Consider the following 26,727-nt stretch of genomic DNA (forward strand, 5'->3'; position numbering starts at 1 on the left):
AGGACCTTCCTGTCTGTGCAACCTTTCCTTTCTTTTTCTTCCAGCTGGAGAAGCATCAATAAATCCCAGTCAAAAGACAGCTCTTCATACCCTTCAGCTGATTTGGCGGCGACAGTCCATGTTCTAGAAGAGTTTATTCTTAACGTTTCGCAGAGAATAAACTCTTCTAATCTAGAACATGGCCACATAGCCCGAAAAACCCACAAAAAAACTATGGATGTCGGCCATGAAAGCTTTCGACATCACAGTCCAAATTAATCCTCTGTCATCCCACCTTTTCAGTCCTTTTAAAAATGTCCCAGTTACATTTTCCTCTTCCCGCTTTCCTCCTTTGTCCACAGCTTACTTCAGTTACTACAAACCAAATTCAGAGTACAAAAGTAGTTGGTGCTAGCTGCCTTCAAGTCGACTTTGGCAATCCTGTGAATGAGAGCTCTCCAAGTCATCCTATTTGACAACCTCAGATCTTGCAAACTTAGGTCAGCCATGGCTTTCTTGATCGAGTCTATTCATCTGTAATGCAATCTTCCTCTTTTCCTACTGTTTTCTATTTGGCCTAGCATTATTCTCTTTTCCAGTGAACCAAAGTATGACAGTCTCAGTTTAGTCGTTTTGGCCTGATACAGGCAGCCAAAATAAAGCTGCCTCGAGTCACTTTGGAGATATGGTGTTTCAATGATGCATGCATCCTAAGAGTCCAGAAGTCCTAAGGACTGGAGTGCAGCTTTGGTGCAGCTTCCAGACTCTTAGGACACAGGCATCATTGAAACACCATATCTCCAAAGTGACTCAAAGCAGCTTTATTTTGGCTGTCTGTATAGGGCCCCAGGCTTCTAGGGAAAGTTCAGGCTTGATTTACTCTAAAACCCATTTATTTGTCTTTTTAGCAGTCCATGGTATCCATAGAACTCCTTTTCAGCACCACATTTCAAATAAGTTGATTTTCTCCCTATCAGCTCTCTTCACTGTCCAACTTTTACAGCCATACATGGAAACTGAAAATATGATGGCATGGACAATTTTAATTTTGGATAGTCTATTTGGTTTCTATACTGGCCTTTAGGCAATGTCCATGAATACAGTCTCCTCTTTGGTCACTTGAGACAATCCAAAATGAAACAAGCCGGGCATGTTTAGCCTGGAGAAGAGAAGGTTAAGAGGTGATATGAGAGCCCTGTTTAAGAATTTGAAGGGGTGTCATACTGAGGATGATGGAGCAAGCTTGTTTTCTGGTGCTCCAGAGAGTAGGTCACGGAGCAAAGGATGCAACAGTGGATCCAATGATTCCTCAGCACTGGCTATGCTGATGAAAGCAGTAGTCCATCAGCATGTGGCGAATCACACAGTCTTCTAAGCAGAGCTGGGAAGCATTACCCCTTTGGACTCTAACTCCCACTGTCTCTCATCTTGCATGGCTATTGGCTGTCTTGGCTAGAGTATTCATAGAATCGTAGAGTTGGAAGAGACCGCAAGGGCCATCCAGTCCAACCCCATTCTGCCATGCAGGAAATCCAAATCAAAACATCCCCAACAGATGGCCATCCAGCCTCTGCTTAAAGACCTCTAAGGAAGGAGACTCCACTACAATCCGAGGGAGTTCGTTCCACTGTCGAACAGCCCTTACTGTCAAGAAGTTCCTCCTAATGTTGAGCTGGAATCTCTTTTCCTGGAGCTTGCATCCATTGTTCCAGGTCCTGTTCTCTGTAGCAGCAGAAAACAAGTTTGCTCCCTTCTCAATATGACATCCCTTCAACTATTTAAACAGGGCTATCGTATCACCTCTTAACCTTCTCTTCTCCAGGCCAAACATCCCCAGCTCCCTAAGGCGTTCCTCATAAGGCTTTATGGTTTCCAGACCCTTCACCATTTTAGTCACCCTCCTTTGGACACATGGCTCCAGTTTCTCAACATCCTTGGATACTGGACACAGAGTTATTCCAGGTGGGGCCTGACCAAAGCAGATGGTCCAAGAAAGAACTTTTTCCACGTAAATCTTTGCCCTGAAAGGAGTTCCTTTCCATTACCTACTATTACACACTGGCTGCGAATTGTAAAAAACAGAAGGAGATCTGCGAGCGGAAAAACCTGCTCCTTACATCCACTGCCTGAATTTCTAATATGTCCAAGCTCCGTTTCTTGCGAACAGCCACTGTGTTTGCTAACCGAGGGCGATTCTGACATGGGCACACGCAAGCCGAAGTGACACAGAACAAATGACTGGTCGTCTCCCTGCTCCGGCACGTACCCTTCTGTATCGGAGCCCGGTTGCATTCTTTGCTGTCACATCACTTCTAATGAATGTCATCCTCGCACCTGCCAAATCCGAGGTGGCTTCTGAGTGTCATTTTTTAAAGCCATGGCAGGCGAGGGAGAAAAACCTGGGTGTTTTCTCCTTTGCTCATTTCAATACCAATCTCCCAAACAGCTGTCGGCACCCTCTTTTTCCTTTTTCCTTTTCATTACATTAATTCCCTGCTTTCGTCTTACACGGTCAGCCTGTTGCTGTTTGAAATGCATTTTAATAACGTTAAGGAAAGAGGGGGGCGGAAATACCATTAAAGAAACTGAAGGTTGCTAGTAAGTATTGAGAGTGGAAGGTGGTTTTTAATCTCACTTAGTTTGTTGCTTATGCGGTAATGAGATTGAAATAACAGCGGGACGCAATGATATGTATCAGAGCAAAGACCGCTGTGCTTTCTCCTATTCATAGTATTGGTTGGTGATGAAGAGAGACTGTGTATGTGTGTGTGTACAGTGGTACCCCGGGATACGAATTGATCGCGTTACGAAATTTCCGGGGTACGAAAAAGTTAGATTGGAAAAAACTGTTCCGGGTAACGAAAGATTTTTCGGGTTACGAAATTCATTTCGGCGCGAAATTTAAATGCGAAGCGCGGCTAGCGGCTTTCCAGCGCTAACAGAAAGCCTTTTCGGGTTGCGAAATGTATCGGGTTACGAACGGTGCCGCGGAACAAATTAATTTCGTAACCCGAGGTAGCACTGTATATGTTGATCTTTTTACATATAATATTATTATTCATTGGTTATGACAATCATACATTCATACAACATCACATCACAACCCTATTATCTCCCCTCATCTTTCCTTAACAAAGGAAAGAAATGGACCATGTAGGTCAAGACTCTATGGAGTTTATCACACTGGGGCTGATATCGGCATTAAAGAGAGATTAAAGCGCATTTAAAGCATCCCGCAAATGAAGAGGAAATGGCGAATAATTGTGCGAATGGTTATCACACGCGATTGTGCACATAAAGCGATAGCGGAAATGCATTGTAGCTGAAATCCCGGAAGTAAAAAGATGTGCATTAATACTTCTTTGGCCTGTTACAGACAGCCAAAATAAAGCTGCTTCGAGTCACTTTGGAGGTATGGTATTTCAGTGATGCATGAATCCTAAGAGTCTGGAAGCTTCACCAAAGCTGCACTCTAGTCCTTAGGACTGGAGCGTGGCTTTGGTGCGGCCTTTGGACTCTTAGGACGCATGTATCATTGAAATAGCATACCTCCAAAGTGACTCGAAGCAGCTTTATTTTGGCTGTCTGTAACAGGCCTTTGTGACCACTTTAATGGTGGGTTTTGTGCGACGTCGTGTGAAATCGTTACGCGTATTTATATGGTTTTTCTGGGATATTCACTGGATAAACTCCCGATCTCCTTTGTGTGATAAACTCCTATGTCTTTTGGTCAGGTAGCCCAAAGCAAACACATTACTGTGTCTGTTCCAGTTGTGAATATATTTTCTGTCTTGGTTGTTTCTTTCCATCTCTTCCCCTACTCTGTTTCTTCACTTGCTTTCACCGGAGGGATGGGGTGGCTTTGAAGTACTGAATGGGGTCTGTCAAAAGCTGGTTTGCAAGGGTTGATTTAGTTGGTTTTGTGGACGAAATTAGACCCGGCGGAGAGGGAGGATCTCCTAGGGTTAGCCAGTCATCTGCTGTCATTAGCCTTCGGGGCTACAAAGCCAGCTGGAGTAAGAAGCCCAACCAAGTCGCAGAGGACATTGCAAGGTTACGCATGTGTATGCGCCTTCTAGTGGCCTGTCGACTTAAGGCAATTCTATGGATGTCATAAGGTTTTCTGAGGCAAGGGATGCAGGTTGAGTCTCCCTTATCCAAAATGCTCGGAAGCAGAAGCGTTTGGGAGTTCGGATTTTATTCCAGGTTTTGGAATATTTGCATTTACAGACTGTAGTCCTCGGTTGTGACCTTCATGTGAGGAACATGAACAAAATAGCAGTGAGGAGGGAAGAGAGGAGTGTTTTGGCTGGCATGTTAGACAGAAATAGTCAAATCTTTGGTGTCAAACCGCGGATGGTGTCAGTTAGGGTTTAATGGGTTTTATGTGCTTTTTCTGGACCCCCTAGGACTTCTAAAAGCACCTTTTAAAGCATGTGTAAAGAACAAGAGTTCTTGTTGTAAAGGGAATTGTTATAAAGTTCAGGTTCGGCCACAGGTTCGGCTCTTGAGGTAAGGGGATAGGCAGGTTTTTAAGTGTTGTGGACTACAATTCCCATCAACCACTCCAACCTCACCACTGGTTAGGGATGGGTGGAGATTGTATTCCCCACATTGAGCGGCAACATCAGTGCCAAGCAATACTTTTTACAAGGTGGTGGCAATGCAGGCATGCGAGTGCGCTTGGGTGCGCTCCGTCTTTGTATTTTCCAGTAGATGTCTGGGAGAGCACCTACTGTTTTATTGAGCATTGCCAACACGATCATATTCCTACAACCACCCTTTGGTTTGATAACTAGCCAGAAAGTGACCTGTGCTGATCCGTTCACCTTAAGATACCCATGTTCTAGAATATGCCAGCCACAGATGCTGGCGAAACGTCGGGAATAAACTCTTCTAGAACACGGCCTCATAGCCCGAAAAACCCACAAAAAACTATGGATGCTGGTCATGAAAACCTTCAACTTCACATTGAAACACTAATGCTTTATTCTGGAGGATGCTGTATGTAGTGCCAGGAGAGGAGGAAGAATATTGGTTCAGCTGAAGATGCTTCTTGAATGGAGCTGGTTGGTAAAGCTTTTTTACTTAGTGGATACCTTTGGATATCTGAAAAATCCTATATTTGTTAGGGCTGGGACAAGCATGCATAGAATTATAGAGCTGGAACCACAAAGGCAATATAGTCCAACCCAGTGCCATGCAGGAATACAAAATTAAAGCACTCCCCAAAGATGGCCATCTGTTTAAAGGCCTCCAAATAAGGACACCTGCAAAGCTGTCTATTCAACTGTTGAAAAGCTCTTGCAGTAAAGAGGTTCTTCCTAATGTTTAGGTGGAATTGGTTGGTGTTAAGGCTCTGGAGAAGCATAAGACAATCTGTCTCCATCTTCTAGATGACATCCCTTTGATCCTCCAGCTGTTTTGGACTTCGGCACCCAGAAGACTTTGCCAGCATGGCCAATGATGAGGGAACCTGGGAGATGAAGTCAAAAACATCTGGAGAACCACTGTCTTAAGGTATTCATCTCACCCCTCAATCTTCTCTTCTCCAAGTGAAACACACCAAGCTGTTCTCCATAGGGTTTGGTTCCAGATCTGGTTGTCTCTTCTGAACATGTTCCAGCTTGTCATTATCATTCTTGAACTGTGGCGCCCAGAGACTGGGCACAGTATCCCAGATAAAGTGGCCAAAGCAGAGTAGAGTTGTATTCTTACTTCGCTCGATCTGGGCACTATACTTCTTGGGATACAGCCTAGAATTAAATTGGAGTGAGCCGTTTGGTAGAGTTATCCAAGGCATCTGATGCTCTAATGTGGTGGTTCCCAACCTTTCGTCCTCTGTTTTGTTTTGGATCTCGGTCAACTTGGGCAACCGTCTGGCATTATGGGAGCTGAGGTCCAAATCATTTGGAGGATCAAAGGTTGGGAATCACTGCAAGTCCAACGGAAAGATGATGAGAAAAGACAGGAGTGGGGGGGAAAAAGGGGGAGGAAGAAAGATAGCTGAAGACGAACGAGAAACTAAAGAGGATAGATGAAACTATGGGAAGTGACAACAGAAGTCAAACCAACTCGTGACGATTTGGCAAAGAAGGCACAATGTTGGCACAATGGGAACGGGGGCAATGGCATCAGCAAAGGCTCAGTTAGGTCTGACACCAAACCATGTTTTGTGTTAACCATGGTTTAGACCTCAAACTGTGCTTTGAGACTCCATAAATCCAGGCAATCATATCTTCTTTAGTATTATTAAAAAGAAGCGGAACTAAGCGATAGCGTTCAGATTAAAGGGAAAGTAATTGTTTAAATTAAAAAAAACACCATACACTAATATATAATTGAGTTAAACGTTCAATATTGATATTGTGACTACTAGTAGTGTGTATTTAAAGGGAATGTTAGAGATTAGAACAACGAACCAGATACCACTCTCCTGTCTGTGTAGCAAAGCCATGTTCAGATTCAATGGTCTCCAGACCTAGCAATGGCCATTACAAGATTTACATCTCACGCCAAACTCATGGTTAGCTCAAATGCTGGCTTGCAAGCTGATTTCAAACCAAGCAGTTGCAATCTATTGCTAACCGTGATTTAGTATGATTCGAAATGTATTCATGGGTAGAGATATTTGACTATATCACCTTAGAGATGTTGATGCAAGAAAGAGCCAAGGACAAAATGTGAGAAGAAGGAGAGGAAGAGAAACCTCAGCAAAATCAGTAGTGGAATTCAGGAGGCAGATGGCTGGCAAAGATGGATGCTGACTCCTTGGCATGGCCCACTATATATTTCGGAATGGCTTTGCAATGTCCCTAAACTTTCACAGTGGCAAAGAAGGATTGCGTAGTAGGTTGCTGGCTCAGCGGTTACGGTGGCAAAGAGCTGAATCCGGAAGCTTGGCCTGGCAGTGACTAATGGGGAAGGAAAGGAATAAATGGTGTATTCTGGATTCTTTTACGTTGCAGTGTTTCAGAAAGGAAGGGCCTGGTTTTCTGCTTGCTCTTTATCCCAGGAGCCTGTTGAAAGAGGGCCCATTCATTAGACTGCAAATGGATGTACGTTTCCCATGGGGTGATGACAGTCCATATTGTCATTACACTCCAGAGTTGGGATTTGGGAATCATAGAGTTGGAAGAGACCCACAAGGGCCATCAAGTCCAACCCCCTTCCATGCAGGAACTCTCAATCAGTTGGCCCTCTACATTTGCAGCCTTGGGTTTTGCAGATTCGATTATTCATGGATTTGATTGATACAGTCTTCTCTCCACATTTGTGGATTTGACTTTTACAGATTTGATTATTCATGGATTGTATTGGTAAGTTCTTGCTAGGAATATCTAGGTCCTCCAGCGCAACTCTGTGGTCAACTTTAACCCAAAGTTGCACTGAAGGACTTAGAGATTCCTTGAGGCATTTGTAGCTCCAGTGAATGTGGAAGGCCCACTATACTCTTCTACATCACAGATGGGCAACCCTGAGAGATCTGGAGGCTAATCACCCCCCCCCCCCAAAAAAAAAAAAACAACCAACAACAACAACCCTGCCATGGGTCACATTGCACAAAATCTGACTGGACTGGACTGATAGTTGAAAGTTTCTTCAATACTTGACATGAGATAATGGCCTCCGTTGCATCTGAAGACAGGTGCCTATATGCCTTGTACACATAAACCACTGCTTTGTGCCCAACATCAGTTGGTTAGTCTCAGGGCTATTTTTTTAATGATGTAGATAAGGGCTTCTTAGGCTATACCATCCAGCAGAGTTCCCCCCTCCCTTGCAATGCGCTAGACAGTAGTGTCATACTTGGCCATATTACTAGTGCATTCCCATAGTTTCTTAGGCCTGTTACAGACAGCCAAAATAAAGCTGCTTCAAGTCACTTTGGAGGTACGGTATTTCAATGATGCATGAGTCCTAAGAGTCTGGAAGCTTCACCAAAGCTGCACTCCAGTCCTTAGGACTGGAGCGTGGCTTTGGTGCGGCCTTTGGACTCTTAGGACGCATGTATCATTGAAATACCATACCTCCTAAGTGACTCAAAGCAGCTTTATTTTGGCTGTCTGTAACAGGCCTTAGAAATGTGCCATGGGCTGATATGAAGTCGAAGGCTTTCACGGAGTTAAGATACAAGTACTGTATCTTAACTCTTATTTAAAAGAAGGAACTATGCCCTGGCGAAAGGCAAGAGTATAATCTGTCCTGGAAGCACCGACCCCCTTCTACTCTCTCATCCATCCAGCCTTAAGAGTAAGCACAAAGAGTTATGTCTGATGGGATTTTGTAAGTTCCTTGACATTGTTTTGCTTTGCTTCAGATCCTTTGCTATATGCCCCTAAGTTTTACCCTTGACTTATCATAGCAAAATTCATAATTTTGGCCCCAAAGCTTGCACTCAACTTATACATGAGGTTGACTTATAGTCAAGTATATATGGTACCCCACACACCTCCATGCCACCATTCTCTGAAGATGCCAAGCCACAGATGCAGGCGAAACGTCAGGAATAAATTCTTCCCCAGGACACGGCCATATAGCCCGAAAAGCCCACAAAAAACTTGCCATGGACTGGAGGACCATGCCCACAGCTTCCAGATTGGCACGGGTTGGCAGACTACCACTTTGAGCAGATCTCCTTGTCGTGAAGTCTGCTTCCGAACATCACATCTCCAAGGGACAACTTCACTTACAGCAAAGGGCCGTTGTTGCTCTCATGTTGGGCAATGTTGGTAGGTTTTCCTTTCTGACTCCCATCTGCTGGGAGAGACCATTGCCTGACCTCCTTGAGATGCATGCAAAAAGCAAGGCTGTTGGGGATATCCTTATCTTATTTCAGTGCCCTCTCTCATGCGTCAGAGCGCTCAGCTTTTATAATTGGGGTTCGCTTGTTAATCTTTCAGTGCCACTATCGGAAAGGTGCTGCAAATAAGCAGTCTTTTGCTTTAATTGAAGGTCAAGTGTCTCTGTGGAATATGCACGGCTTGTAGATGGATCAGCGATGGGCTCTTGAAACATGCCAATAACTCGGGAGCATTAATCGTTCCCGGCCCTCCCGCCATGGAACAGGCAAAACACTTCAGAGGCTCTCCTTGCCACGCATCCCTTGAGGAATTGCTGGGAACAGCCACAAAGACCTAAATTCATTAAGCTGTCCTTCTTTTACCTGTGGCTTGGGGGGAATTACTCCAGAGTGGAAGGCAATTTTGGGCAGTCACAATGATGTGGACAATGTTATAATACAATAGCCTTCAAAAGAGCCATACTTCGGGATCCTTCGCCGCAGGGGCTTAAGTGCTACATCCTTTCTCAGGGCTGCATTTACAAATGGGTGGCAATTCCCAGCTGGGGCTTAAAAGTGAAAGGTAAAGGGGCTGAAGCCATGCCAGCCAAAGTGGTAGCCTGCTGAAAAACCATCCGCCCACCAGTCATATGGACTACACCAACCATCGTCCCCAGTCAGTGATGGTGAGAGGAATAATGGCCTGCCAACTTCTTTCCTTAGCTAGTCTCAAAGGTGCTGCAAAATCTCTCTCCGTACTGAGCCTACAGAGTAACACGGCTATATCTTTGAATTCATTTTTTATAGTTCATTTATAAGTGTCCTTATTATGGACGCCACCATATTTTCCTGATGAACATTATTAAAATGCCTTGTTGGCTTGCAGTATACTTGCAGACCCCTGAGCGAGACAAATGCTTAAAATTGTATTTGATCGGCATCAAACCCTTGACTGAATCTACGTTTAAATTATTCCTTTCATTTGTTCCTTGCATTGAAATTAATTGGTATGCCGCCTTTCTCTCAGAAAGGACCAAAGGCGGGTCATAGATGAAAACTTTAGAAGGAACCATCCCATCTCCTTATTTGCGTTGAGGACAGGCTGCCAGATAGACACATTTCTTGAAGGGGAATTGCAAATGTGGGGTTACTCAATGTGCTTTTTAGTCATGCTTACAATGGAGAGACTAGACCATGGAGCAATGGATGCAAACTACGGGAAAAGAGATTCCACCTCTCAACCATTAGGAAGAACCTCCAGACAGTAAAGGTAATTCGACAGAGGAAGACGCTGCCTTGGATGGCGGAGTCTCCTTCTTTGGAGGTTTTTAAGCAGAGGCTGGATGGCCATCTTTTGGGAATGCTTGGATTGTATATGCCAGTGATGGTGAACCTTTTCAAAGCCAAGTGCCCAAACTGCAACCCAAGACCCACTTATTTATTGCAAAGTGCCATGTCCCTCTGGCTTTCTAGTAACAATCTCTGGCAAACTCTGTACTGGGGCGACGGCACATTTGTCCACAGAGAGGGCTCTGGGTGCCACCTCTGGCACACGTGCCATAGGTTCACCATCAGTGCTCTAGGTCAGTGATGGTGAACCTTTCGAGGCCGGGTGCCCAAACTGCAACCCAAGACCCACTTATTTATTGCAAAGTGCCACGTCCCTCTGGCTTTCTAGTAACAAACTCTGGCAAACTTTGTGCTGGGGCGACGGCACATTTGCCCACAGAGAGGGCTCTGAGTGCCACCTCTGGCACGCTTGCCATAGGTTCGCCATCACTGGTATATGCCTTCCATGTATAGGGTTGGACTGGATGGCCCTTGGAGTCTCTTCCAGTTCTATTATTCTATGATTTCTTAGAGGTTTATCACACTAGCGAGATCCCGCGGGCAAACGAGAGTTAAACACAGCTTAAAGTAAATTCAACTCTTCAAACAGGACTTGCAAATTCGGGGAGTTTATCACACCGAATTGCTTCCAAAACGAAATAACGCAAAGTTAAACCGCAGTTAAAGCGGAGAAAACCGGCAGCTTTTTACTTTCGGGATGTTCCTGCATCAATATTTGCTGTATAAAACAAAATTCAGTACACAATTCCGAGTTGTGAAAGCACCAAAGAAAGTAGTAAAGTTAGGTTCGGGGGAATGTTGTCTCGAATGTGCAGCATGCGATGGCTGGCTCTAAAGCCTGGAGTGTTTGTTTCAAGTAGTCTTGCCCTTTACTTATTTATTTCTGCAAGAACGACAGTAGCGGCAATGTGAATACAGTGGTACCCCGGGATACGAATTGATCGCGTTACGAAATTTCCGGGGTACGAAAAAGTTAGATTGGAAAAAACTGTTCCGGGTAACGAAAGATTTTTCGGGTTACGAAATTCATTTCGGCGCGTTTCGGCGCAAAATTCAAATGCGAAGCGCGGCTAGCGGCTTTCCAGCGCTAACGGAAAGCCTTTTCGGGTTGCGAAATGTATCGGGTTACGAACGGCGCCGCGGAACGAATTAATTTCGTAACCCGAGGTAGCACTGTACCAGGAATATTACGTAGTAAAAGGAAATAAAAGGTGGGTTGGGAGTGGGAAGAGGGAATGCCAGCTAAGTCTCAAGGTGCTTTTGAGACCGAATAATGGAAATGAAAAAATAATTATACTCCTGGGGTGATGTTTTTCCCCCCTTCTTCTGTTTTCTTATCAATGACTTGACCACCTTTGGGTCTTATTTCATACCTTACGGGGAGGTGTTACAAACCGCCGCTTTGCGGCGGTCTCTCGGCGCTGCTGTTTGCTCCGCAAGGGAGCCGCGGACAGAGTCCGTAACAGGAATAGTCTGGAAGAGACGCCCCTTTTTTAAACTGGGACGTCCTGAGGACGTCCCAAGTGGCGGTTTGTAACCCGCCTTAGACTTTTACCATAATCCCCGCTATTCTACCATTGGCCTGTTACAGACTGCCAAAATAAAGCTGCTTCGGGTCTCTTTGGAGGTATGCTGTTTAAATGATGCATGCGTCCTAAGAATCCAGAAGCTGCACCAAAAGCTGCACTCCGGTGCTTAGGAATGGAGTGTGGCTTTGGCGCGACCTCCGGACTCTTAGGACCCATGCATCATTTAAACAGCATACCTCCAAAGAGACCCCAAGCAGCTTTATTTTGGCAGTCTGTAACAGGCCCTAGACACCTTTTTAATACCCTCTCTAACACCTCCGACACTTCTAGGGGATGCTGGTGCCCTTATATAGTAGAGAAACGCAATGGCAGAAAGAAGCCGTATGGTATTTGAGCAGCGGGTGGCAAAATAAAAAAGCACAGGGTCTTTATTGGCGTCTGAGATTTTGCGATTATTATTATTATTATTATTATTATTATTAAACTTCATTTCTAAAGCGCTGTAATTATACACAGCGCTGTACAAAGTCATATAGTAAGATTGAGAAGAGAGTAGGCCAGCGGTGAACAATATCCCCGGCTGCATCTGCACCACAGAAGAAATGCAGTTTGACAACACTTTAATGCTAAGGAATTAGGGGCTTTGTAGGTTGTTCTGGCACCAGAGCTCTTTGACAAAATATCTCACAAAACTCCAAATCCTAGAGTTCTGTTGCATTGGCCCATGGCAGTTAAAGTGGTATCAAACTGCGTTATTTCTTTAGTACAGATGCAGCCCCGGTTGAGGTGAACTTTGCCACGAAGCAGTGTCCATCCATGGCCAGCCCAGTCCCTGCAGATTGACGATTGGAAGAGAAGAAGATTTTTTTGGGTATGAGGAAATATCCACTGGTAGAAGTTCAACTTTCGGGACCAAAGCAGATGAATTTCTCTTGCCAATGTGAACCACTGCCTTGCATCCCCATAGACTGCGTTCATTTTCCTCTTGGTCCCTGATGGCTTGGTGGATCTGTTGCCAAGTATTTTCTATTTTCATACTTCATGTTACACTCTTCAGGGCTGCCCAGAGCTCTAGTAGCTAGGGTTACTCTGCTTCATCCTTCTCTTTCTCATCAGTGTAGGTTATATTCCATCTACACATTAGGAAGAATTTATTGACAGTGGAAGATGCTGCCTTGGATTGTAGTGGAGTCTCCTCCTTTGGATGTTTCTAAACAGGAGCTGAATGGCCCTCTGTTGGGAGTGCTTTGGTTGTGTCTTCATGTATGGCAGGGACTGGATCGCCCTTGGGGTCTCTTCCAACTCGATGATTCTATGATTTCATTTAAAAGGCCATACAAATAAGATTTTTCTTGCAATATCAGCTTAGAATCATAGAATCATAGAATCATAGAATCGTAGAGTTGGAAGAGACCACCAGGGCCATCCAGTCCAACCCCCTGCCATGCAGGAAATCCAAATCAAAGCATCCCTGACAGATGGCCATCCAGCCTCTGTTTAAAGACCTCCAAGGAAGGAGACTCTATCACCCTCCGAGGGAGTGCATTCCACTGCCTAACAGCCCTTACTGTCAGGAAGTTCCTCCTAATGTTCAGGTGGAATCTCTTTTCCTGTAGCTTGCATCCATTGTTCCGGGTCCTGTTCTCTGGAGCAGCAGAAAACAAGCTTGCTCCCTCCTCAATATGACATCCTTTCAAATATTTAAACAGGGCTATCAAGTGGCCAAGCTAGCTCTGAACGGACTTTGCATGAGGTAGGTTTTGAGGATGGCAGGTGGTGCAACAATGTGTAACCCAGTGAGATGCTGCCATTTTGATTTATCCCAAATTATTCCATTGGACTGGATGGCCCTTGTGGTCTCTTCCAACTCTGTGATTCTATGAATTGTTGTTACAATGGGTCTAACAATGGAATTCATGCCCTTGTCTTCTAAGGAGTTTATCACACTGGGCCTAATTTCGGCATTAAAGAGAGATTAAAGCATCTCGTAAACGAAGCGGAAATGGCGAGTAATTGCACGGATGATTATCGCACGCAACCGTGCAAATAAAGCGATATCGGAGATGCATTGCCGCCGAAATCCCGAAAGCAAAACGATGAGCGTTAATGCTTCTTTGCGACCGCTTTAATGTTGGGTTTTGTGTGTCGTCCTGCAAAATCGTTTTGCGTAATTATGTGATTTTTCTGGGATATTTGCGGGATGAACTCCCGATCTCCTTTGTGTGATAAACTTCTAAGTCTTATGAGCCTTGTTACTCCCTGGCTGTATCTACACTGCAGAATTAATGCAGTTTGACAGGGCTTTAACGGCCATGGCTCAAGGCGATGGAGTTCTGGGATTTGTAGTGTTATGCGGTATTTCGCCTTCTCTGTCGGAGTGCTCTGGTGCCACAACAAACTGCCAATCCCAGTTTTCCGTAGGATGGAGCCATCGCAATTAAAGCAGTGCCAAACTACATTAATTCGGCAGTGTGGCAGCAGCAGAATTCCCCATTAAAATAAACTACCCCTCTAAAATGGAGACTAATGCTGGCTACGCTGTGAGTGTATGACATGCTAATTCGATCCAATTTGTTTGCCCCGGCTCTAGATTGGAAGACGTTAATGAACTTCGAAGATCACTTGGCCGCCCTGGTGAGTTTCTTCGAGACAATGGAGTATATTTGGGGAAAGCATCCGGATGAATCTTCCCTCGGTCCCTTTGGGGGGGGAGTAGGGAGGCTTTAATTATTAGTGACACTGCGCAAAGCGTTCCATACGCCTGGAATACCAACTACTTAACTCGGTGACCTTATTATTCAAATAAACACTTCTTATTATAGCAAATGTGGCTGGTTCGTCAACACATCAAATCAGGCTGCTACAGCAGCGGAATTGAATGTCCCCGCTGCGTCAGCAGAGAGCGCATGGACTTCATTAAGGACGTTCACAGCAGCCTTAAAAGCCCCCCCCCCCAACTTTAACTTCAATTTAAGCACTATTGTGCGCTGCTGAATGTATGGCTTAATGCTCTTAAAGGGAGCCCAAGAGCCCTTAGGTTGCTATCTTAGAAGGGCATGCTTGCAGAGGAGGCTTTCCACATTTCTCATGCTGCCACTAAAAAATACCGAGGAAGGAAGCGGCCCCCAAATGGGGCGTCCATGACGGGATGTGACAGAGCCCCACGGGGACATTGCTTTCCAGGGCATGCAATCCTTGCTAATCTTGCCATTTTATCTTCCTCGCAGGGTGGAAGGAGAGCGGGCGGCAGTGGCCTTTTCCTTGCCCAAGGCAATGCAAGTCATGTCCTCCCACCACATTACCTCCCAAGTCCATAAGAGATGCTCAGCCAGATCAAGCCAGCGATTCATCTGGTCCAATGCCTTGCACCATGCTACGCCCAAGTCACTACACCAATGGGAAGCCCCCAAGCTCAAGCATGAAGGTACTAGCTTTTCTCTCACTGTTGTTCCCCCAGCAGCTAGCGCTTAGTCATATATTGTCTTGTGAAATAAAATTACTATATCATCAAAATGACAGATAGCTACAGCTCCCTCTTCCTCCCCTCTCCTCCTCCTTTAGGAATTTGTCCAACCTCCTTTTAAAGCTAGTGGTCTTTACTGCACCTTATAGCAACGCGTCAATGAGTGATGTATTCATTACATTTATATCCTACCTTTCCTCCAGAAAGCTTGAGGCGATGTGCACTTCTCTCCGTCACCTTCACTTTGAATAACATATTGAGGTAGGTCAGGCTGAGAAAATATGAACAGTCCATCTAAATAGGAGTCATGGCTGTGTAAGGATTTGAACCTGGACCTTCCAAGTCCCCCATTCTCCATTCTTACCACTTCGGTACACAGGCTCTTTATGGAAATAGCCTGCCTTTTTTGTATGATATTTGGCCAGTGCATTCAGTTGGATAAACTCAATGTTACGTGAGAAGAATGGCTTTCAGTCCATGTTTTCCATGCCATGCTGGCTCTGTTAGTACATTGCTCCAAAGCCTGAAAACAGAGATAGAGAGGATTTTCCTCCATAGGAGCAAGGTTTGGGCACAGTTGCCTTGTGTTTGCTTTTGGTGAGTCAGGAATTTGTCTCAAAAACATGCCAACGTTACTCAACCAGGGAAGGACAAAAAAGAGCATGTGTATGCCATTATGCAAAAGAACATGTGCATGCCTCTTGTAAAGGGACCTTTGAGACTAACCATGCAAAAGATGTTGTAACATCAGCTTTCGCAGGCTTCATCTACCAGTATGTCCTCAGACGCGTGAACTTGTACCAAGGAAGGACTTTTATAACCAAACTGTATGAATAGCCATAGAAATGCAAAACTTGTGGGTGTGGTGATATGAATCATAGAATCATAGAATCGTAGAGTTGGAAGAGACCACTAGGGCCATCCAGTCCAACCCCATTCTGCCATGCAGGAAATCCAATTCAAAGCATCCCTGACAGATGGCCATCCAGCCTCTGTTTAAAGACCTCCAAGGAAGGAGACTCTATCACCCTCCGAGGGAGTGCATTCCACTGTCGAACAGCCCTTACTGTCAGGAAGTTCCTCCTAATGTTCAGGTGGAATCTCTTTTCCTGTAGCTTGCATCCATTGTTCCATGTTCTAGTCTCTGGAGCAGCAGAAAACAAGCTTGCTCCCTCTTCAACATGACATCCCTTCAAGTATTTAAACAGGGCTATCATATCACCTCTTAACCTTCTTTTCTCCAGGCTAAACATCCCCAGCTCCCTAAGTCGTTCCTCATAGGGCATGGTCTCCAGACCCTTCACCATTTTTGTCGCCCTCCTTTGGACACGCTCCAGTATGGTGGCAAGTTCAGTTTTAGCTATGGTTGTTGTACAAAGGTAGGAGGAAAGATGTTGCCTAAAGCCAGGATGGATGGAGGGCCCTATGAATGGTGGAGGGAGTTTGGGGATGTGGTGCGTGCCGGCTGGGAACCAGAAAGGAGATGCGATAAACTGGCCAAGAACAGCCAGTTCTACAAAATGGTGGCCCCTTAGTATCTGCTAGGGCTTGGTTCCAGGACCCTCCGTGGATACCAAAATCTGCGGATGCTCATGTCTCCTCAAATGGCATAATAAAATGGTGCCCCTGAGATAAAATGGCAAAATCAAGGTTTGCTTTGTGCAATTTATATATATTTAAAATATTTTCAAGCTGTGGATGCTTGATGGATGTGGAGGTCTGACTATGTGTAGCGTTCCTGATATAACACTGATTAAGAAAGGTGCTACAAGATCCCTTTGCATATTTTCCAGACTAACATGGCTGTGTCTCTGAATCCTACTCCAGTGTGTATGTCATGTGAAGCAAAGAATTCTTTTTCCCAGTTCCCTTCAAGATACATTCTCTGTCTTCCCTCCAAACCGTGCCTTTTCCTAGGGTCTCCAAACTGATACCAAGCAAGGGCATCGTGTATAGACTTTCCTCCTAAGAAAAGCTGTTTTGATTCCTTGGACGCATATCCGTTGCCTGACTTCAGAGACTTGAAGTGTCAGGTTTTTAGTTTCCTAATCGCATTCTTATTGCAAGGAGAGTCAGTTTGGGGAGCTCAAAAGTTGGTTTTGTCAGCCATGTTAGGTTCAGAGGCTACACTTTCCCCACCGTTGTGATATGCAGTAGTTTGAGTGTTGGACTAGGACCCTGGAGACCATGGTTTGAATCCTTTACTCAGCCACGGAGATCTACTGACTGACTTTGGACAGGTCACACACACTCAGCCTCAGAACAAGGCAAAGGCAAGCCTCCTCTGAACAAGTCTTGCCAAGAAAACCCAATTGCAAAATTACTTGAAGGCACAACACGACAATAACAACCACTGCAGCTTTAAAATGAGGGATTAGAAGTAATTAATGGCCTGTTACAGACTGCCCAAATAAAGCTGCTTGGGGTCTCTTTGGAGGTATGCTGTTTAAATGATGCATGCATCCTAAGAATCCGGAAGCTGCACCAAAGCTGCTCTCCGGTGCTTAGGAATGGAGTGTGGCTTTGGTGCGACCTCCGGACTCTTAGGACCCATGCATCATTTAAATAGCATACCTCCAAAGAGACCCGAAGCAGCTTTGGTGCAGCATCCGGACTCTTAGGACCCATGCATCATTTAAATAGCATACCTCCAAAGAGACCCGAAGCAGCTTTGGTGCAGCTTCCGGACTCTTAGGACCCATGCATCATTTAAACAGCATACCTCCAAAGAGACCCGAAGCAGCTTTGGTGCAGCATCCGGACTCTTAGGACCCATGCATCATTTAAACAGCATACCTCCAAAGAGACCCGAAGCAGCTTTGGTGCAGCTTCCGGACTCTTAGGACCCATGCATCATTTAAACAGCATACCTCCAAAGAGACCCGAAGCAGCTTTGGTGCAGCATCCGGACTCTTAGGACCCATGCATCATTTAAACAGCATACCTCCAAAGAGACCCCAAGCAGCTTTGGTGCAGCATCCGGACTCTTAGGACCCATGCATCATTTAAACAGCATACCTCCAAAGAGACCCGAAGCAGCTTTATTTTGGCAGTCTGCAACAGGCCTAAATCGAACTGCAGAAATGTTCGCGCCTCTTCCCGTCTCAAGCCTTCAGTCTGATCGAAAGTGCTCTCCTTTGTATCTCCGGTGTAAAGTTCTCCTCTTTGCTCTTCCGTTTTAAAAAAAGCAAAATCCAAACCTTTTTGGAGACGTGCACGAAAAATAAAAACGGGGAGAAAAATCTAGTGTTCAACCCAGTCTCTCCTGCAGCAGTGAATCAAATCAATTCTCTCTTTCTTCTTTTTGATTTCTGGCGCTTTTACGTTTTCAACCCGGTCGCGGCGCAGGCCTGGAGAAGCAATCCCTTTTGTGTTCCCATTGACTCAATTATTTTGCCTCTTGATTTTCTATGAAATGGACCAGAATGGCAGGCTGATTGCTAATGGCCGCGTATTGTGAAAAGCGATGTGTTGTGAAGGTGCTAAGTAGAATACCTTTTGTCTTTTTCCCCACCCTCCTTAAAGAATGAACTCGACTGTGCCGGAGTTTTATTTGGATTGATACAAACCACAGCAGACAAGGATATGCAAGATGAGATTTTTTAACCATTGACAGGGAGGGTTTGCATCCTAAGCGGGTCCCGGAGTCGAACGGCCGCGCTTTTGTCGCGCCTCGCCCGTGCGCTGCAATTGCTGACCTTACTTTTTCTTTGACCCACTTGCACTAATAGACTTAGTCATGTGATACCCCCAAGGCCCAATGAGATGAACACCCCCCCCCGCGCGCTGTGATCGATAGAGGCCTGGCGCGGGGCGTTCTGTTGATGTTGCATTTATGTGATGTCATTGACTATCGGTATTGACGGCTGAATGTGAGGGTTTTCTTTTTTCAACATTGCAATGAGAGCCGCTTGTCACAGAATTATTAACTCGAAGCAGCTGCTCCTTGCAGCGAGAAACATGGCTGTAGGATGCGCCAGGCTTGGTAACAAAGGCGTGCTGTCTTCACTTTCCCCCTCTAAAGCCTTCTTTTGTGGTCTCAAGGGAGGAATTGCATTGGTTGCACTTGAAATGCCCAAAGTACACTTATCCCTCCATATTCGCTAGGGTTAGGAGCACAAGATCCCTGTGAATATGGAAAAACCACAAATAACAAAAACACCATGTTTTTACTTGAAGGACACCTCTCTAGGTATCTCTAGGTCCTCCAGTGCAACTCTGTGGTCACAATCTGCCAGACATTGCGCTGGAGGAGCTACAAAGGCCTAGTGGAGTGTTCTCTCTAGGAATCTCTAGGTCTTTTAGTGCAACTCTGTGGTCAATGTCCGACAGACACTGACCATAGAACTGCACTGGAGGAGCTACAAAGGCCTAGTAGAGTATCCTCTCTAGGAATCTCCAGGTCCTCCAGGACAACTCTGTGGTCAACGTCCGACAGACACTGACCATAGAACTGCACTGGAGGAGCTACAAAGGCCTAGTAGAGTGTCCTCTCTAGGAATCTCCAGGTCCTCCAGGACAACTCTGTGGTCAACGTCCGACAGACACTGACCATAGAACTGCACTGGAGGAGCTACAAAGGCCTAGTAGAGTATCCTCTCTAGCAATCTCTAGGTCTTTTAGTGCAACTCTGTGGTCAATGTCCGACAGACACTGACCATAGAACTGCGCTGGAGGAGCTACAAAGGCCTAGTAGAGTATCCTCTCTAGCAATCTCTAGGTCTTTTAGTGCAACTCTGTGGTCAATGTCCGACAGACACTGACCATAGAACTGCCCTGGAGGAGCTACAAAGGTCTAGTAGAGTATCCTCTCTAGGAATTACTAGGTCTTTCAGTGCGACTTTTAGTTAAAGTTGACCATAGAGTTGCACTGGAAGATCTAGAGTTTCCTAGAGAAAATATATTAATCAAATCCGTGAATGATCATATCCACAAATATCAAAGCCGCAAAAATGGGGGATTGAGTGTGTATTGGTGTGACCTGTAATCACTGATTCAACCCAGTGGCATCACTAGGATTGGTGTCCAGGTGCGATAACTCAGGGTATTGCTTCCCATTGACCTCCTTCCTCCTAGACCACATCAAACAGACTCCTTAGGAATGTTTTTTTTGGTACTGATTTTACCCACAAATCATAATGTTTGGATGTAATGGCAAGAACTGTGACACAAACAAACTAGCTATATTAAAATAATACCTTAAAATGACAATGGAGATTATCCCAGAAGGGACGTCTCGTCCCTGTCTCGTCCTAACTGCGCAGTCGTGGAAAGGATTTTCACACTGCATTTGCACTTACCCTTTCTGGGAAGTGTGAATGACGGCAATGGCGTGAAAGACTTTCAGATGAAGTTGTGCTGATCCCGCCATTAACCTGACACTAACCTGCCATTAAAGTGACATTGGCCAACCTTTTGTATTAACAGAAGTTCACGTTAATACAATGCCGCTTTAACGACAGGTTAATGATAGGATCGGCGCAAAGATTTGAAAGCCTTTCGCGCCATTAGGATGGGATAAGGATGGGGGAGTGATCCCGCCCTTATCTTGTCCCCATGTGATAATCTCCAATATCATACCCAGCTTGTTGGGGGCAATTGGTTTACCAACTGTAAACTGTTTAGAGAGTGCTTACTTAATTCACAATGAAGCGATATAGAAATGTAAATGCTATTGCTATGCTTGCTACCCTATGCAAAGCCTAAATGTGTTTACATGTGCATAGTTTCAAGCGATTCCAGTAACAACAAAAATCCATCACACAGTGATATCTTTCTTGGGCCTGTTACAGACTGCCAAAATAAAGCTGCTTCAGGTCTCTTTGGAGGTATGCTATTTAAATGATGCATGGGTCCTAAGAGTCCGGAGGTCGCGCCAAAGCCACACTCCATTCCTAAGCGCTGGAGTGCAGCTTTGGTGCAGCTTCTGGATTCTTAGGATGCTCGCGCCAAAGCCACACTCCATTCCTAAGCACTGGAGGGCAGCTTTGGTGCAGCTTCTGGATTCTTAGGATGCTCGCGCCAAACCACACTCCATTCCTAAGCACTGGAGTGCAGCTTTGGTGCAGCTTCTGGATTCTTAGGATGCTCGCGCCAAAGCCACACTCCATTCCTAAGCACTGGAGGGCAGCTTTGGTGCAGCTTCTGGATTCTTAGGATGCTCGCGCCAAAGCCACACTCCATTCCTAAGCACTGGAGGGCAGCTTTGGTGCAGCTTCTGGATTCTTAGGATGCTCGCGCCAAACCACACTCCATTCCTAAGCACTGGAGTGCAGCTTTGGTGCAGCTTCTGGATTCTTAGGATGCATGTATCATTGAAACAGCATACCTCCAAAGAGACCCGAAGCAGCTGTATTTTGGCAGTCTGTAACAGGCCTTGGACTCATGTGCCTATATGCATGCTTACTTCCCTTTTCCTGAGTGTGCCTTAGAGAGTGGTGGGCTCCTCTTCATCGAAGGTCTTTAAACAGAGGTTGGATGGCCATCTCTCTGGATGAACTAAATGGACCTTGTACTCACTTCCAACATTGAGTCTGTGACCTTTCTTGGACCTTGGACTCTTTTGCTTCGTCTGCATTTAGCTGCGGCACTTAGGGAGGAGAAATAGTTTTTTCTAAGCAATGACATCTTCTTATGAGCTATCCAAAGTATTTGGTGGTGGTTTTACCGAAGACTTTTTTCCTTGTAGAGATGAAAACTGCTAGAAGTGGTTTTAGATCGGCGCAGCCGCTTGTCCTTTTGAACTTCCCATGGGAGAGTTGTTGCAGAGATTGTCCCAATGCAGGTCCACACGTCAAATGTTGCCACTGCAACACTGCCTGTTTGACTTTGAAAATCCTTCGAAGTACATACTAGGCATCGGAGAGACAAGAAGAGCAATGTGGCCAGACAGGATTTCCAAACACTATCTAAGCTCAGCGTAAGAAGGGCGATCTGGATGCCATTGCAAGATCTCCAGGTTATCTGTAGAAACCCAGTCCCCACTAATGCTTAAGTGATGCATTTATGGAGGTAATGGTTTTATCCTGCTTGATATCATATGTGTGCATGTGCCTTCAAGTCATCTGACAACTTATGGTGACTCCATGAATTTCACAGGGCTTTCTTCAGCAAGGAATAGTCAGAGACATGATTGTGCCAGTTCCTTCCTCAACTAATAGCACTGCAGCGGTCTCTCATCCAAGTAATGGATGACACAGCTTAGCTTCCAAGATCAGACAGGGTCTGGTGCCTTTAGGGTAACTATTCTTAATAGTACCTCTGAGAGTAACTGAAAGAAAGAAGTTGGCAGCATGAGCTTTCGTAGATTAAAGTCTGCTTCCTCAGATGCATATGGCGGAGTGGAAGCCTGGGACAGATAGTACTGGAGCTCATCTACATACTATGTCCCTCAGCAATGGATTGAACAAAGATAAGGGCTTCTTGGCACAGGACACTATCTGACTCCATCCTCATGAAGGCACCCTATACTCATCTTGTAAACCGCCGTGATCGAAGGAATGGCGGTATATAAATAAATCTCATTCATTCATTCATTCATTCATTCATTCATTCATCTATTCTCTTCACCATATGCTAGTTTCATTGCCAAACCCTTTACTACTAGCCGCGCACAAAGGCTAGTTCCCAATGCCTTTGTTCACAAACGACAATCATTAAAACTAGGTTTGTTACTTCATTTCCATCCTGAAAGGATTTTGAATTTGAATTGACGTATACAGTTGGCCCTTCTTTTCTGTGGGGATTCGTTCTGGACCCCCTTGCGAAAATGTTCGCTTATATTCAAGCCTCATTGGCTTGAAGATAGGTGCGCAAGGGTGCACCCCATTCTTTCCCCCTCCGTTCATCTCTCGCGCATAAGGGAGGGACGCAAGTCTGAAGACCGCGAGAATGGAGGTAGGACGGTATAAGTTTGTCCCTGGCTTCCACCTCACCAAATGCATCTGAGGAAGTAGACTGAAGTCTATGAAAGCTCATGTGGCCAACTTTTTCCTTTAGTTAGTCCCAAAGGTGCTTCAAGATCTCTCTACATACTGATCCTACAGACTAACACAACTATATCTTTGGCCTGTTACAGACTGCCAAAATAAAGCTGCTTCGGATCTCTTTGGAGGTATGCTATTTAAATGATGCATGCATCCTAAGAATCCGGAAGCTGCACCAAAAGCTGCCCTCCGGTGCTTAGGAATGGAGTGTGGCTTTGGCACGACCTCCGGACTCTTAGGACCCATGCATCATTTAAATAGCATACCTCCAAAGAGACCCAAAGCAGCTTTATTTTGGCAGTCTGTAACAGGCCTTTGTATTCTTAATAGTATTGCTGTTAACTTTTGTAATGTACATTTTAGGCAACTCCGATTTTAAATTTTATCAGTCTCTTTAGGTTTGTTGTTGCTGTGTGCCTTCAAGTCGTTTCTGACTTATGGCGACCCTAAGGCAAACCTAGCATGGGGTTTTTCTTGGCAAGATTTGTTCAGAGGAGGTTTGCAATTGCCTTTCTCTCAGGCTGAGACTATGTGACTTGTCCAAAGTCACTTAATAGGTTTCACGGCTGGTGAGGAATTGAACTCTGGTCTCCAGAGTCATAGGCCTGTTACAGACTGCCAAAATAAAGCTGCTTGGGGTCTCTTTGGAGGTATGCTGTTTAAATGATGCATGCATCCTAAGAATCCGGTAGCTGCACCAAAGCTACACTTAGGAATGGAGTGTGGCTTTGGCACGACCTCCGGACTTGTAGGACCCATGCATCATTTAAACAGCATACCTCCAAAGAGACCCCAAGCAGCTTTATTTTGGCAGTCTGTAACAGGCCATAGTCTTATGTCCCACTGGCTCCCGCTTTGTGTGAGTGAATTTGTCCTTGTGTATCAAAGGAGTGTGACCTCCAGTTAGTTTTGATGCTCAATACAAATTCCCGGGCTCAGCATTCTGAATGCCTTTCTTTTGCCACCACTTTGGTTAGAGGATCAAGGAGTTGTCTTAAAACGAGACAACCCCAATTAGATCTCACAGACCTGATGTTTCTTCTCCTCTGCTGTAACCGATGGTGATGGCATATTATTCCGACTATTGATACACAGCACCCATCGGTAGGAGCTGTGCGGCATGTATCCATGAGCCTCTGATAGCCTTTCTGTCTGCCATGCTGACAGTTTACTGGCTCTTTTGTCAACATAAATCAGGGGCCGACTCGTTATTTTGATATCACCTTTTGAGGATTACGGTCTCAATAGAGGGAGTGCATAAATCTTTCTGGTTGCGGCTGCGGTTTGTTATAAACCTTAGCGGCAATATATTTTCCCATATAGTCCGCACCTGGGCTTCTGATCGTCCTGCAGGCATCGGGAAAGGACAAACGGGAAAGCAACACTGAAGAAACGAAACAAAAAAAGGATTAGCCTTAACAAATGTGTTAAGATTGCAGCCCTGTCTGCACAGGACAAGTAAACTGCCTCACCCATCCTCTTGGCAGGGAGATGGGATGATGTACAGCCCAAACCATGGTGCCAGCTGTTTTCCTGTGCCCTGTGAAAGGGTTGTCAGGCATCAGGAACCTTGGCACTGTGAAAGACAACGGCAGCGGTGCTGGAAGGCACATCCAAGCATTGTCAAGCCAGTGGTTTGGGGGAAGATTGCATCTCTTGGAGGAGCCAAGAAGCTGGCTGCCAAGGAGATGGGATAAGTCACCTGCCTTGGGGGGGGGGGTCCCTCTTTATTGGGTCTTTCCACCAGATTAAGGCCCTCCGAAGCTGTGTGAGTGCTTAGCCCAAGCCAAGCTAGACATCCCATTGAGCCAAATGGAGGCCGGCGGTCCAGTTGGCCTCTGTCAAACAGGTGCCAAAACATTAACTTGGAGGGAGAGAGGAAGCAGAGGCGATGGCGGGGACAGACTCTCATTTGATCCAGTTCAACAAACTCTACAGCGCTGCATCCTTTCTTATTTAACTCCCTGTTTGGTATGAAGGTTTTGCAAAGGAAAGGCTTGTTGGGTTTTCTCCACCTTGTCCTTAGTTGTCTGTACGATGAGCTGCACTTCTCTTCTTCCAGCAGGAGACCTTGCTGCTGAAGTGTCCTCCTTGAGCTGGCTTTCTTTCTTTCTTTCTTTCTTTCTTTCTTTCTTTCTTGAGAAAAGAATAATCTTGAACCAGGTGTTCTTTTCTTGCCGCGTCAACCTTGAGTTAAGTATGAACGGGGGATCATTTTCCAATGAGGGAAAACGGCTGTAGTTTTATCATTCAGAGTCGGCCCCTTATTCTCTTGGCGTCTTTCGCCCCAATATATCACCGCCAGGCAGGCTGGTTACGGGAGGGGTGCCACGGCAAAAGAATGGCTCCTCTCCTCTTCACCTCTTTATTTTCGGAGCGAAGGCGGCGGTAAGTTGAAGTAATAGGAACTGGATATTCTGAGTGCTCAAGTCAATCAATCACGATGGCATGTTTTGCAGAGGGAAAGAGCAGGCGAGGGAATAGAGCGTCTGAGCGGAGCATCATTTATGCCCTGTGGCGATCTGTTCATATCCCCATTTTCTTGATCAGTACCGGAACGATATCTTAATTCTGAAACTAGGTAAACCCTTTGCATCGAGCAGCGCAAAGTGTTTAAGATGCCCTCCATCCAGCCCCCTTAGTTTTGTCGTCCGTTGTGCTCATGAAATACACTCATCCCTCCATATTTGTGCTTTTGATATTTGCGGCTTTGATTATTCACGGATTTGATGAACATGTTCTCTCTAGGAATATCTAGGTCCTCCAGTGCAACTCTAGGGTCAACTTTAACCAAAAGTTGCACTGAAGGACCTAGAGAATCCTAGAGAGAATACTCTACTAGGCCTTTGTAGCTCCTCCGGTGCAACTCTATGGTCAACTTTAACCAAAAGTTGCACTGAAGGACCTAGAGAATCCTAGAGAGAATACTCTACTAGGCCTTTGTAGCTCCTCCGGTGCAACTCTATGGTCAACTTTAACCAAAAGTTGCACTGAAGGACCTAGAGAATCCTAGAGAGAATACTCTACTAGGCCTTTGTAGCTCCTCCGGTGCAACTCTATGGTCAACTTTAACCAAAAGTTGCACTGAAGGACCTAGAGAATCCTAGAGAGAATACTCTACTAGGCCTTTGTAGCTCCTCCGGTGCAACTCTATGGTCAACTTTAACCAAAAGTTGCACTGAAGGACCTAGAGAATCCTAGAGAGAATACTCTACTAGGCCTTTGTAGCTCCTCCGGTGCAACTCTATGGTCAACTTTAACCAAAAGTTGCACTGAAGGACCTAGAGAATCCTAGAGAGAATACTCTACTAGGCCTTTGTAGCTCCTCCGGTGCAACTCTATGGTCAACTTTAACCAAAAGTTGCACTGAAGGACCTAGAGAATCCTAGAGAGAATACTCTACTAGGCCTTTGTAGCTCCTCCGGTGCAACTCTATGGTCAACTTTAACCAAAAGTTGCACTGAAGGACCTAGAGATTCATAGGGAGAATACTCTACTAGGCCTTTGTAGCTCCTCCAGTGCAGTCCTATGGTCAGTGACTGTCAGATGTTGACCACAGAGTTGTCCTGGAGGACCTAGAGATTCCTAGACAGGTGTCGTCTCAAGTAAAAAAAATGGTGTTTTTGTTATTTGCAGTTA

The 26,727-nt window shown here is 45.4% G+C and overlaps 1 long non-coding RNA gene across 1 annotated transcript in view; it reads left to right on the plus strand.

The window, feature by feature from the left end:
• The window catches only part of LOC149286423 (uncharacterized), a 77,983-nt gene that overhangs the window by 30,687 nt on the left and 20,569 nt on the right, over positions 1-26,727 (plus strand). Inside the window, exons 3-4 of the long non-coding RNA XR_016277613.1 lie at positions 14,231-14,274; positions 14,868-15,064. This is a non-coding gene — a long non-coding RNA (uncharacterized LOC149286423). The remainder of the gene's footprint in view (positions 1-14,230; positions 14,275-14,867; positions 15,065-26,727) is intronic.

Source organism: Sceloporus occidentalis, unplaced genomic scaffold, assembly GCF_023333645.1.
Source record: "Sceloporus occidentalis isolate IW3139 unplaced genomic scaffold, rSceOcc1.0.p SCAF_69, whole genome shotgun sequence".
Lineage (NCBI taxonomy): Eukaryota > Metazoa > Chordata > Lepidosauria > Squamata > Phrynosomatidae > Sceloporus > Sceloporus occidentalis.